The sequence below is a fragment of the Papaver somniferum genome, unplaced genomic scaffold (assembly GCF_003573695.1).
Source record: "Papaver somniferum cultivar HN1 unplaced genomic scaffold, ASM357369v1 unplaced-scaffold_187, whole genome shotgun sequence".
Taxonomy (NCBI): domain Eukaryota; kingdom Viridiplantae; phylum Streptophyta; class Magnoliopsida; order Ranunculales; family Papaveraceae; genus Papaver; species Papaver somniferum.
The window spans coordinates 1-10,904 of record NW_020628485.1 but is presented as its reverse complement, the minus strand read 5'-3'; the positions used below and the strand labels follow the sequence as shown (position 1 = coordinate 10,904).

Sequence of the window (10,904 nt, the reverse complement as noted above, 5' to 3'; positions counted from 1 at the left end):
TTTTTTTAGTTCGAACTATTTTGTGTCCTACTTCTTTGCTAAGGATTACTTGAGCTTTGGAAACTTAAATTTTTTTTCTAAATTTGATGTGTTTTTAATTTTTGAATAAATATCTGTTCTTAGCATGCTCCAAATTTGTTTGAGCCTTGGCTCGACAAGCAGTATTCACATTTTAGGTTCTTAAAATATTGGATGGATCCTCACATCTATACGACGACTAGTATCATTACATGACATATTCTGGACCTTAGCTTGGAGAGGGGCTGCCTGAAGAGGTACCCAGTTGGAAAGATTGCCCTTGCCCAGTTACTAGAAGTCTAGTTTCAGGGACACCCAGTTCTGATTTTGGCGCAAAAAAACAAGGCTGTCGCCAGTAAACAAAAGGAGTTGAACAAACTTATAGGCGAACTTTGAAGTGATGGACCAGGAAATAACGAAACTTGTCAGTGAACAACACAAGGTTGATGCTAAGCAGTCCCATAACAAGTCAGAGCTGGAGCAAATCAGGCAGGATATACTTCAGAACAAGGAAAAGCTGCTTGCAAATGGTCGTACCCAAATCGACCAGCTCCAAACTAGTAAGGCCATGAAACAGTCTGAGATGGGAAGAGAACTTATTGATCCCTTGTCACCGAACGAAAGCGATCTACTATCACGGTTGAACCCTGAAATTACCGAACTGAAAGAAAATCTCATTGCTTGTAAAACAAACCGGATAGAGACAGAAACAAGAAAAAGGAGAGCTTGAAACCAATCTATCAACAAATCTTCTAAGGCGGCAACAAGAGTTGAAGGCCAAAACATGTCTTACGATGCTGATACATTGCTTGGGGAAGTCGAGCAGAAGAGACACGATCGTATGGAGACCAAAGAATTTTTTGATGATGCAACACTAAGGCTGCACAGAGTTTCGAAGAAAGTTATGAAAACACGAAGCGAATGAAAGATATCAAGGATGAGAGAAATAAATTAAAATCTCTAGAGGACAAGTATGAGCGTACACTTCAGGATTCAAAAGATCGTGATCAGCAACTACTAAGTAAAAGGAATACTTTTCTAGCCAAACAAGAAGATTGCATTAAAAAAGTTAGACATTTAGGTTCTTTGCCCTCAGACGCCTTCGAAAAGCGCAAGAACATCAAAGAATTGTATAAAATGCTTCAGAAGTGCAATGAGGAATTACAACAGTTTAGCCATGTCAATAAAAAGATGCTGGACCACTATGTCAACTTCACGGAGTGTAAATACATGATTTTGACCAAGAGTCGAGGACGACAATGGGGCTTCGGATACGAGCCAAAGCCGCCATTGGTAGGGCTGGGGTCGTCATAGATGATGGCGCGACACAAGTGGGCTGCCCCAAAGAGAGGTTGTCCCAAAGATAATGATTGTCGGGTGCCTAAATAATCCCAGCTGTAATAATACATGTGTACGACTAATAATGGAAGACTTACTAGAAAAGGTATTATGGTACACGTGTACGGTATCTGTATGTCAGGCTTTGCCTATAAAAGGAGAGAATCCTCCCAAAAGAGATGGAGTTCTCCAGATAATTGTATTGTGTATTGGGATTAGTCTCCTTATTACCCTATAGTAATATTTGGGTGTTTACATTTGGCGACTTCACTGGGGAATAGTCCTCGGTACCAATACAATTCTGATGGAGTCCCCGGCTGCGGGTAACTTAAACAACACAAGCTCGGAACCTCCCTCTAAAGAGGCAGGAGGATCGATGTCAACATCGGGCATCAATGCAATGCCGAATCAAGGAATAAATCCTGAGTTTGGAATACCGATGACAGAAGAGTCGGAAGGACAGAATCAGAGCCTATTGATAAGAGTGACTCAATCAAATGTACCCGGGGTTGTGTCTAGACAAGTTGAAGAGGTCCAACAAGTACAGACCGGGACAGATAGAGCAAGCATGCCGGCACGTGAGCAACCACTACCTGACCCGCGTCAGCTCGAAATACAGCAAATGCGTCAAGAGTTGGCCATTTCAGATAAGAGAAGATTGGTTTTGATGGAAAGATTGGCTGAATTACAGCCCGAAGGTGGTGATGAAGATTCTGACCCTTTTGGGGTCTCTCAACATCCTCTCTTGTTACAGAGCAGAGCTCAGCGGAACCATTTTGGAAGACTACTCTCATCCGTCGGACAAAACCCTCAGCGGCGTGAGACGCCGGGATCCACCCAAATGCCGAAAGAGGGTCCTCGAAACTTGGAGGGACGACCTGGCAAGGAAATAGACCAAGCCACTATAACAGAAGAACATATTTCCAAGTATCTCGAGGAACACTACGACTTGGCCCCGCCCACGACAAATTTCACTGTGCAGTCCCCTTTTACCCAAGGTTCATTGGACAAGTCAATGCCAGTAGCATACAAGCAACCCAAATTTCAATTATTCGACGGCTCCGGCAATGCAACAGAACACGTATTTCGTTTTCTCACGAATCTGAACGAACACGCCACAAACGACTCTATTTGCCTCAGGGAATTCGGGAAGTCACTTACCGGGGCAGCTTTCTCGTGGTTCATAGGGCTTGAATAAAGTAGTATCTCATCGTGGAATGATATGCGAACACAATTCATGAAGAAATTCTACTCTCGACAGAAATAACTTACTATCTCAGATATTTGTAATCATAAATTCAAATTGGGGGGAAAGTACTTGGATTTCGCGAGGAGTTTCCGGGGGGAGTGTCTCCGTAGCAATGTGAAAATTCCTGAAAAAGAACTCGTCAAGATAGGTATCGGCCGTCTGCCGACGGAACTCAACTTCATTCTAGCGGAGGTCAGGTTAGAGACCTTTGCAGACTTCGAGGACGCGTGTTCTCGAGCAGACGATGCAGCGGAATCCAAAGCATCTGAAGTCAAGCAATGGGGGCACTCAGTGGCATACGCCAAAGACGAAGGAGCTAACGGTCAAGGGAAAAGAACAGCTAATTTTAGAGATGGAAAAGGTTACAAGAGGATGGAGATTCAAGTCAGAGAAGTGGGGAGATTGACTTTGGCCCAGAGACACATATCCAGAAAGATCCATTACCCCGACAAGTTTTCATGATCACACATGAATAACTTGAGGCAACATTGGAGGAAGTTTGTATCGTGTCTGAAGCGGACAACTACCAATACATTGCACCCACGATCGCTAAGAAACCATTGTTTGCGGCATTTTTCGACACTCTAAATTTCACAGACGAGCAACGTCAAATTGCGTCAATCATTCTAACCAAGATAGCCAAGAATGAAGAAATACATCAGTACCTGGATCGCAGATATCCTCTCCCTACCGACATCATCACCTTTTCAGAAAAAGACCGAACAACGGATTGTGACTATACAAGACCTTTGTATGTCACGGTGGAAATCCGAAAGCATAAATTCAAAAGAGCCTTTGTCGACACAGGAGCATCACTTAACTTAACCCCCCTACACATTGCTGAAAGTATAGGGGGTTAAAGAAGAGAACATTAACAAATTCGCCACTAGCATCCAAGGTTTCAGGAGAATCACGCAACAAACAATAAGGACTATTAAGTTGAAAATCCAAGTGGGACCTATCCAAGCCAGTGAACCATTTTACGTCATGGACGTACACCCAGCTTACCATTTACTCTTGGGATGACCATGGTTACACAAACACGGGATCGTGCCCTCTACTTACCACCAGTGCATTAAATTCATTTTGAAAGGAAAACAGAAGCGAGTCTCAGCCTCAGTCGACCCGTTTACAACTGAGGAAGCACACCTGGCAGAAGCGGCCTTCTACAACGGGTTAAGCGAACCAAGTGAGGTGGTTACACACATATACTCAACCCCGATCCCAGATTGGGAAACTACCTATGCCAACCCAACCACAGAGAACTCTGCCAAACGCACACAAGTCCATAAGGATGAACGAAGGCAATTTCGAAAAACTACTCTCCCCGACGGCGGACATGTTTACAAGCGTTAAGAAAAGCTAAACACACACCAACAACGAGCCTTTAATAAGACCCCCGACGATAGGTGCATAGGGGGGAATATGCATGGGGCTCACGAAAAATGAATGCCACTAATTCCAATCCGTGTAAGAAACAATGCCATTTAATAAAAAGGCTTCATCCACTTATTCTACAGTCTTCTTCTATTTCTTTACCTCTTTCAGATGGGTGACTAGGATCACTGAAAGAGTGTAATGCAACCACTACATGGATAACTTTATCCTGTAAGACTCAATCCGAGAAATGATTCTGAATCTAACCAAAACATTCCCATGCAATAGCAAAAAAAAATAAAAAAATTATTACTACTAAATTTTCAAACTACACAACCAATATCATCACAAGTCTCAACCATTCCCTTAACTTACAAGACTCACACTTACAAGTCTGGTTCGCCACTTAAAATGCATGACATAACAAAACACAAGACACGAACACGCAAGCATCTTGCATATGTGTTAAACATGACCAGCCAATTCGTTACGAGCTTGAGATAGAGCAATCCTTGCATGATGCAAAGCGACCTCGGTGTCCCAAACAAGGAAAGCAAACCTGGCTCGCCTTGCCTTTCGTGCAAGGCGAAGGTCATCCTAGCTACATCCACCAACGATTCTGTACTTACAAACCTTGTTAAAACATTTTCCGCACTTGCGATCAAATCCTGTTCCTCCGCTGACACACACATAAAATGATCTACGGACATCTCTAATACATTGATCAACCGGGTAAATGTCGACACTTCCAATACCAATCTAACATGGGTCGTCATTTCCAAGCAATATCACAGACATAACCAACATAAGTTCTCATACTAAGCAATCAACATCTACATCTACTTATATAAAAAGTTCATGCACGGTAATCAAAATAATCATGACATAAAAGTCAACAAAAAAACATAGAATTCAACAATACACCAGCGCACTTAAAAATGTCTCAACAAGGGGAAAGGAAACGACCACATCCAAAACAAAGTGACAATAAACCCAAATCCAAACTGAGTGCGGCAACATCACTCAAAACTAGCTAACTCGGCCTCTTTGTCCGCCAACTCCTTTTGCTTCAATTTTAGGCATGTCAACGTAGCAGCAACTTCGGTAGCAATCCTAGACGCTTCAACGATTATACGAATCTGCTCCTTATGCTTCTCTTTCAGTGTTTGGTTTTCCGCCTTCACATTCTCTTTCAAACTTGTAATCTCACCAGGAAGCACCAACTGTCGACCCGCCCTTCTGCTCTCCAAACCTTTGAAAAATTCTTCAATCCAACTCATGTTAAATTTTAGCAACTGCGGCGGGCCAAAGCTGCTTCCATGTCTCTAAGGTGGTAGCGAAAGGACATGCATCACCAAATTCAACCATCTCTTTGACCGCGACAATTAGAGTAGACACATTGGATATCAAAGTGTTTCGATCTGACAACACTTTCGTGCTTGCAACATAACTGCGGCTTTCCACAATTTCCTTGTAATACTCTCTCAATTCTTGAGACACGGGGAAGTTGTAAACCGGCACAAAATGGGCGTAAGTACTGGATACAACGACAACGTTTCCTTTAAAATCAAACCAAGTGGCTTGACCAACCAGGGAACCAGGACTACCAATGGCAGGGGGCGGTGTCGGGTCAGGATACCTCGACCCAGACACGACCTGACCACCTTGCTGTTTCCTCTTCCTTGAACTATTGTGATCCACTGACTGTTCCGTACGACCCATGGTCACACCTTGCAAACTTGAATTAGAGAAAGAATGCCGAGGACTCAACACGTCACCAACTTGTAAATCTGCTCCAAGGAAGAGAGAGGTTTTCAATGACAGATGAAAGACTTTTCTTTTGAACACATAAGACAACATATTTATAAGGCAAAAGAGTACAGATGACGTGGATAACATGCCAACCGAATTTCTAAAAAAATTTATGACAATCACGTGAGGCCACGATAACTAATAATTATACAATAACTAAATTTACCTCTTCGACCCTCTGAAGACGTTGTCGATTCCCCCTACTTCGTATCACAATCCGGGGTCGCTTTAATGGCTTCACAAACAGATAACCACACATCAATATCTTTTAGAACAAATTAACACTTACATACACTGTCCATTTTACTTCAATCATTTAGAAACTTACCTGAGGAGCAGTACCGGCCTTTTCCTTCCCCTTTTTGGAAGCACTCCCACTGCCTCTCCCCCTTGACCCAGATACCATGGTCAGTAGCAACCTCGGGTGCGAGTTTAATACGACCCCGAGCATTCAACTCAAGCGGACTAAAGGCCTTTGAAGGATCGGCGACGTCACACAAGAATTCCATCATCCGAGTTAATTGGCCATACCAGTTTGTACACCAGGCTTGTGTAAATTTTGGGGGGACTTTAGGCGATGGTATTGGTATGATGAAAGGGCGATCACGACAATACCGAGGACTGTTGGTTTTAAAGACGAATCTCTGGTAGCAATTCTTCACTAACTCAATATCATCATCCGGAGGAAACATTGGGTCTTGCATAGACGCCAAGCCTTGTCATTACCTAACTGCCTAGCAACCCTATCAATATTGTAGCCAACAACACAAAATCTCCCCTCATAATACCCTGGGATGAAACCCGGGGTAGCCATTGGTACAAAATCCTATTCATCGTCATCGAGATTTGAAGATTCCGAGTCCAACACATCGCCGAGAAAGACAAACATAGGACCCATAAACAATACTGACCGAGGAACATCGTCATAAGGGCGTTCCCGGAACGACTGGAACTCATATACTATCCACATGAGCTCATCAGTCTTTTTCTTTATGTGTTCTTTCTCATACAAAGCAGTCCGGGGGTGCCGAGTTTGGGGTGGGGGTGGGGGTGGGGGTGGGAAGTCGCCCAGAAGTGCTAACAACACCTTCACCCCTCATGGATAAGGTGTTAACTCCAGACCTGCTAGCGGGAAAACGCTCCCATAACCACATTTGCGAAAAACTTGTTGGCACGAAACTCTCAATCACATGTTGAGAACTGTTGGTAACTTCCATGTCTGCAATCAGTGTATCTAAATGACGATGCACACCACCCAAGAACATGGGGGCTAATGGATATGTAATCCCTCGAACCATCTTGACAACTAATCGAAAGACATCTTCCCGAATAATGTACCTAGGGGAACACTCGAAGAAATCATGAATCAACCAGTATGTCAAAAACGCATCCAACTCGGCATCATCACTATGACCATGAGAAGGGGCTCATAGGACTTCACAATAGAGGGGAGGTCTTTCCTACTAGATGACTCAGTTAAACGAGGTGCCCAATAACTCATCCAACCTGAAACAGAGGCACGCTTATTCCCTCGAACAAATCCCTCAGCTGCCCCGGCACCGCCTTTGCGCCCTATAATTTTACGAACCTCAACCAACTCGTTGAACAAAGTTGTATCCGCATCAATCATGTTTTCGGGATTAGCTTCTTCAAAATCATGGGAACTATGAACAGGTAACCCCGTTAAGGCAACAACGTCTTCCAAAGTGGGAGAAGCTTCCCCCCACTCAAAGACCAAAGTGTGGACACCAGCGACCCATCGAAGACAGGCATAGGGGAGAGCCTTGTTAGATCAGTCTGAAGTTAGTTTGCAGTAGTCTAGTGTCTGTAGCGGCTTAATACAGTGTGTATTCAATATGAACTAGGTCCCGGGGTTTTTCTGCATTTGCGGTTTCCTCGTTAACAAAATTTCTGATATCTGTGTTATTTCTTTTCCGCATTATATTTTATATAATATAAATAATACAGGTTGTGCGTTCGCAATCATCAAATTGAAATCCAACCTTTGGTTGTTGATTGATATTGATTGATCCTTGGACATTGGTATTTGGTACCGTCCAAGTTATCTCTCTTTGATAAAGACTCGCAAATTTGTATTTGCCTAAGTAAAGATCAAATCGAGAGGTTGAGATAATAACTCATTGAGATACTTTTTATCTAGAATAAGTCTGACTGTCTAGTTCATTCTCTAGCAGAGTATTTTGGAGTTAATCCATACAGATTGCTAAGCGAAATATTGGGTGGTGTTGTTAGACCCCCGTTTTTTCACATGATACTGCATGTTTCTGACCCGACTTCAGGAACGCATGTGACAATTCGTGTTTTACGCTCCGTGAACCGTTTCACGATTTCTGATCGAGTACCTCTCAGAGCCACGATCAATATGTTTCTTGAAAGGCTCACACTAGCTGAGTGTTCGATGATATGCATTTCATCGTGCCCTCTATGTAGAAGAACGATTAGGCGGTCCTCCTACATAATTGTTTGTTGAGGGGCTTAACACCTTCAGGACGTCGGCGATACTCGATGTTCCCTGACTACATAGAGATACCTCTCTTCTACATAGAAGAAAGATTGGGCGATACTCCTACATAATTGTTTGTTGAGAGGGCTTAACGCCTTCAGGACGTCGGCGACACTCGTTGTTCCCTGACTATGTAGAGAGACCGTGTATAGATTCAGGCGGCTGTCCTACATAATTGTTTGTTGAGGGGGTTAAACTCCTTCAGGACGTCTACAACGCTGCACGTTGTTCCCTGACTATGCACCTTTTAGAACGAGTATGATGCTTCAACTATCTCATATCTCGATTCTACAATAGATTAATTCTACCGTGACATTCACCGACTGAATTCCTAGAAAATAATCTATTTTATCTTACTACTCTTTTCCATGGCTGATCCCCGACTGATTCCATGGATTAGTAATAGATACTCGATTCATTTTATTACTCCGTTTCATGCCCAGCTGAATTTCATGAATTAGTAATAAATATTCAACAATCGGGCGTCTAACCGTCATCGAGTAAGTCCTCAGAAAATGGTGCAAGTGTACTCGACAATAAGGCACGAACAAGCACCCAAACACGCGAACGAACGATCAAAGTATGGACAAACGAGCGACTCATGGAGAAATAATATTAAATAAAAATAAACAAGAGGCACGGGACCGGGTCCACCGGTCGGACGTCCATGCTACCGGTCAGGTACCCCTCTCCATTATTTTATTTTATTTATTTCCTCCCTCATCTCACAGGGATTCCCTCATCTCACAGATATTTCCTCATTTGAGCAAACTCCCTCATTTAACAGAAACTCTTAGTTTTCCATAATTTTATCAAACAAAATAGGGAAAGGTATCACGGGACCGGGCTACCTAGACGGCCGGCCATGGCCTAGCCGTGGCCAGTCCTACACCTCACAGTTCCTTATTTTCTCATATTATTGTTAGAGCATTGCTCGGCCAAACTTGCATGCGTTGCTATCTCAAGCATGTTTGTCAATATTAGTGATCAAAACTATATGTCTTGATTTCTAGTTACTTATGACTAAGTCTCGGTCTAGGATGGTTACGTATAGTTAAGCTCCAGACTCCATGGAGATTATCTTACAAAGACGAAGAACTAATCGAGGAACCAGTGGAACTTCATCCGATTAAAAGGTATGTGGAGACTTGAACTCATCTGTCACTCAAAAGTCTCTCTACTTTATCTCCTACTCTTGAGACAAAAGTCGTATAAGTATGATAGTTTTCATGCATACACATTTGCTATTTCGAGCCGAGTTTACTCGCCTATATTTTTCTCGAAATATGTTTTGGTGAGATTGTGCTTTAGCCATTTTCATCTTTACCCGTGACGAAAGTCATGATGACGTTTCAATCTTGAAAATAGCTTTGATGACGATAGTCGTGAATAACGATTGTTATAACATTATAGAAGAATGTTTCAATGATTAAAATGTAGAGTTGAGATTACCACCTATGGATATAAGCATATATAGTGTGTTCGCACATTAGTGTATAAATCAATATACCGGAAACCAAGTGCGTGCATATGTGTGCATGCGGTAGTGGTGAAGGAGACAGGTTGGGTACGCGTACCCACGGAAGTTTTCCAACCGAAAATTTCTGCTGAGTTTGTAGTTTGCAAACTAGTAAACCAGTCACCTTAGGTACGCTTACCTGTACGGGTACCCACAGAAGTTTTCGAACCGAAAAATTCTGATGAGTTTGTAAACTCAAATCCGGTAGCTAAGGTACGCATACCCGTACGCGTACCCAAGCTGGTTATTTCTCAAATCGGTAGTTCATGAACTTAAAACAATAAATTATAAGGAATGCAATCTTTGAAAACCGTGGGTATATTGTTCATGAATTGATTCAAATGAATCAAACCGATTTTGTTTCAACTGTGTCTATGTATAAAGACCTAAGCAATTGAGCAATTCTTGAACTAGTTCTTATGAGTCATTTGAACTAGTTATGAGAAAGATGAATACGGTTAATATGAAAGTGCTCATATGGCTAAGCATTGGTTAACTATTTGTGAACCAACTAAGTGTACACGTTTAGGTACGGTTACTCAAACCTAAATGAATACACTTCATTTGTCTGTGAGAAGCTAAGTTTCGATCTAACGTTTGAAAGATATTAGCTTGTATCTAATCAGGTTTTTCATCTAACAGTGAATATTGAATGCTTTGTTACCAAGGTAACTTAGATTGCAAAGCCTGATTTGGAAACTATAAAAGGGGAACTCTAGCAACTGGAAAAACTAATCCCCATACCTCCTGTGTGATACTAGTTGGTTTTGCTAAAGTCGATTCTCCTTTAACCTTAGGTTTCTTCTCGGGACCTTGTAGGTTAACGACTTAAAGACTTCATTGGGATTGTGAAGCCAGACGAAACTACTTCTCTTGTAGTTGAGCGATCTGATCTTGCCATTTTCTATCGTACGAGTTCAATTGAATAATTGACTTGAGATTATATCTCTGATAGGTCAAGATAAAAAGAAATCACAAACATCTTCGTCTTATCGTTTGTGATTCCGCAATATTTAGTTTCGCTACCATACGATTTAGATTATTGAGAGGTGATTGATAATTCTAGG

General features: G+C 42.2%; 1 pseudogene; it reads left to right on the top strand.

The window, feature by feature from the left end:
- Positions 1–76, top strand: part of LOC113338200 — a 17,049-nt pseudogene extending 16,973 nt beyond the window's left edge.
- The last annotated feature ends 10,828 nt before the right edge of the window (positions 77–10,904 follow it).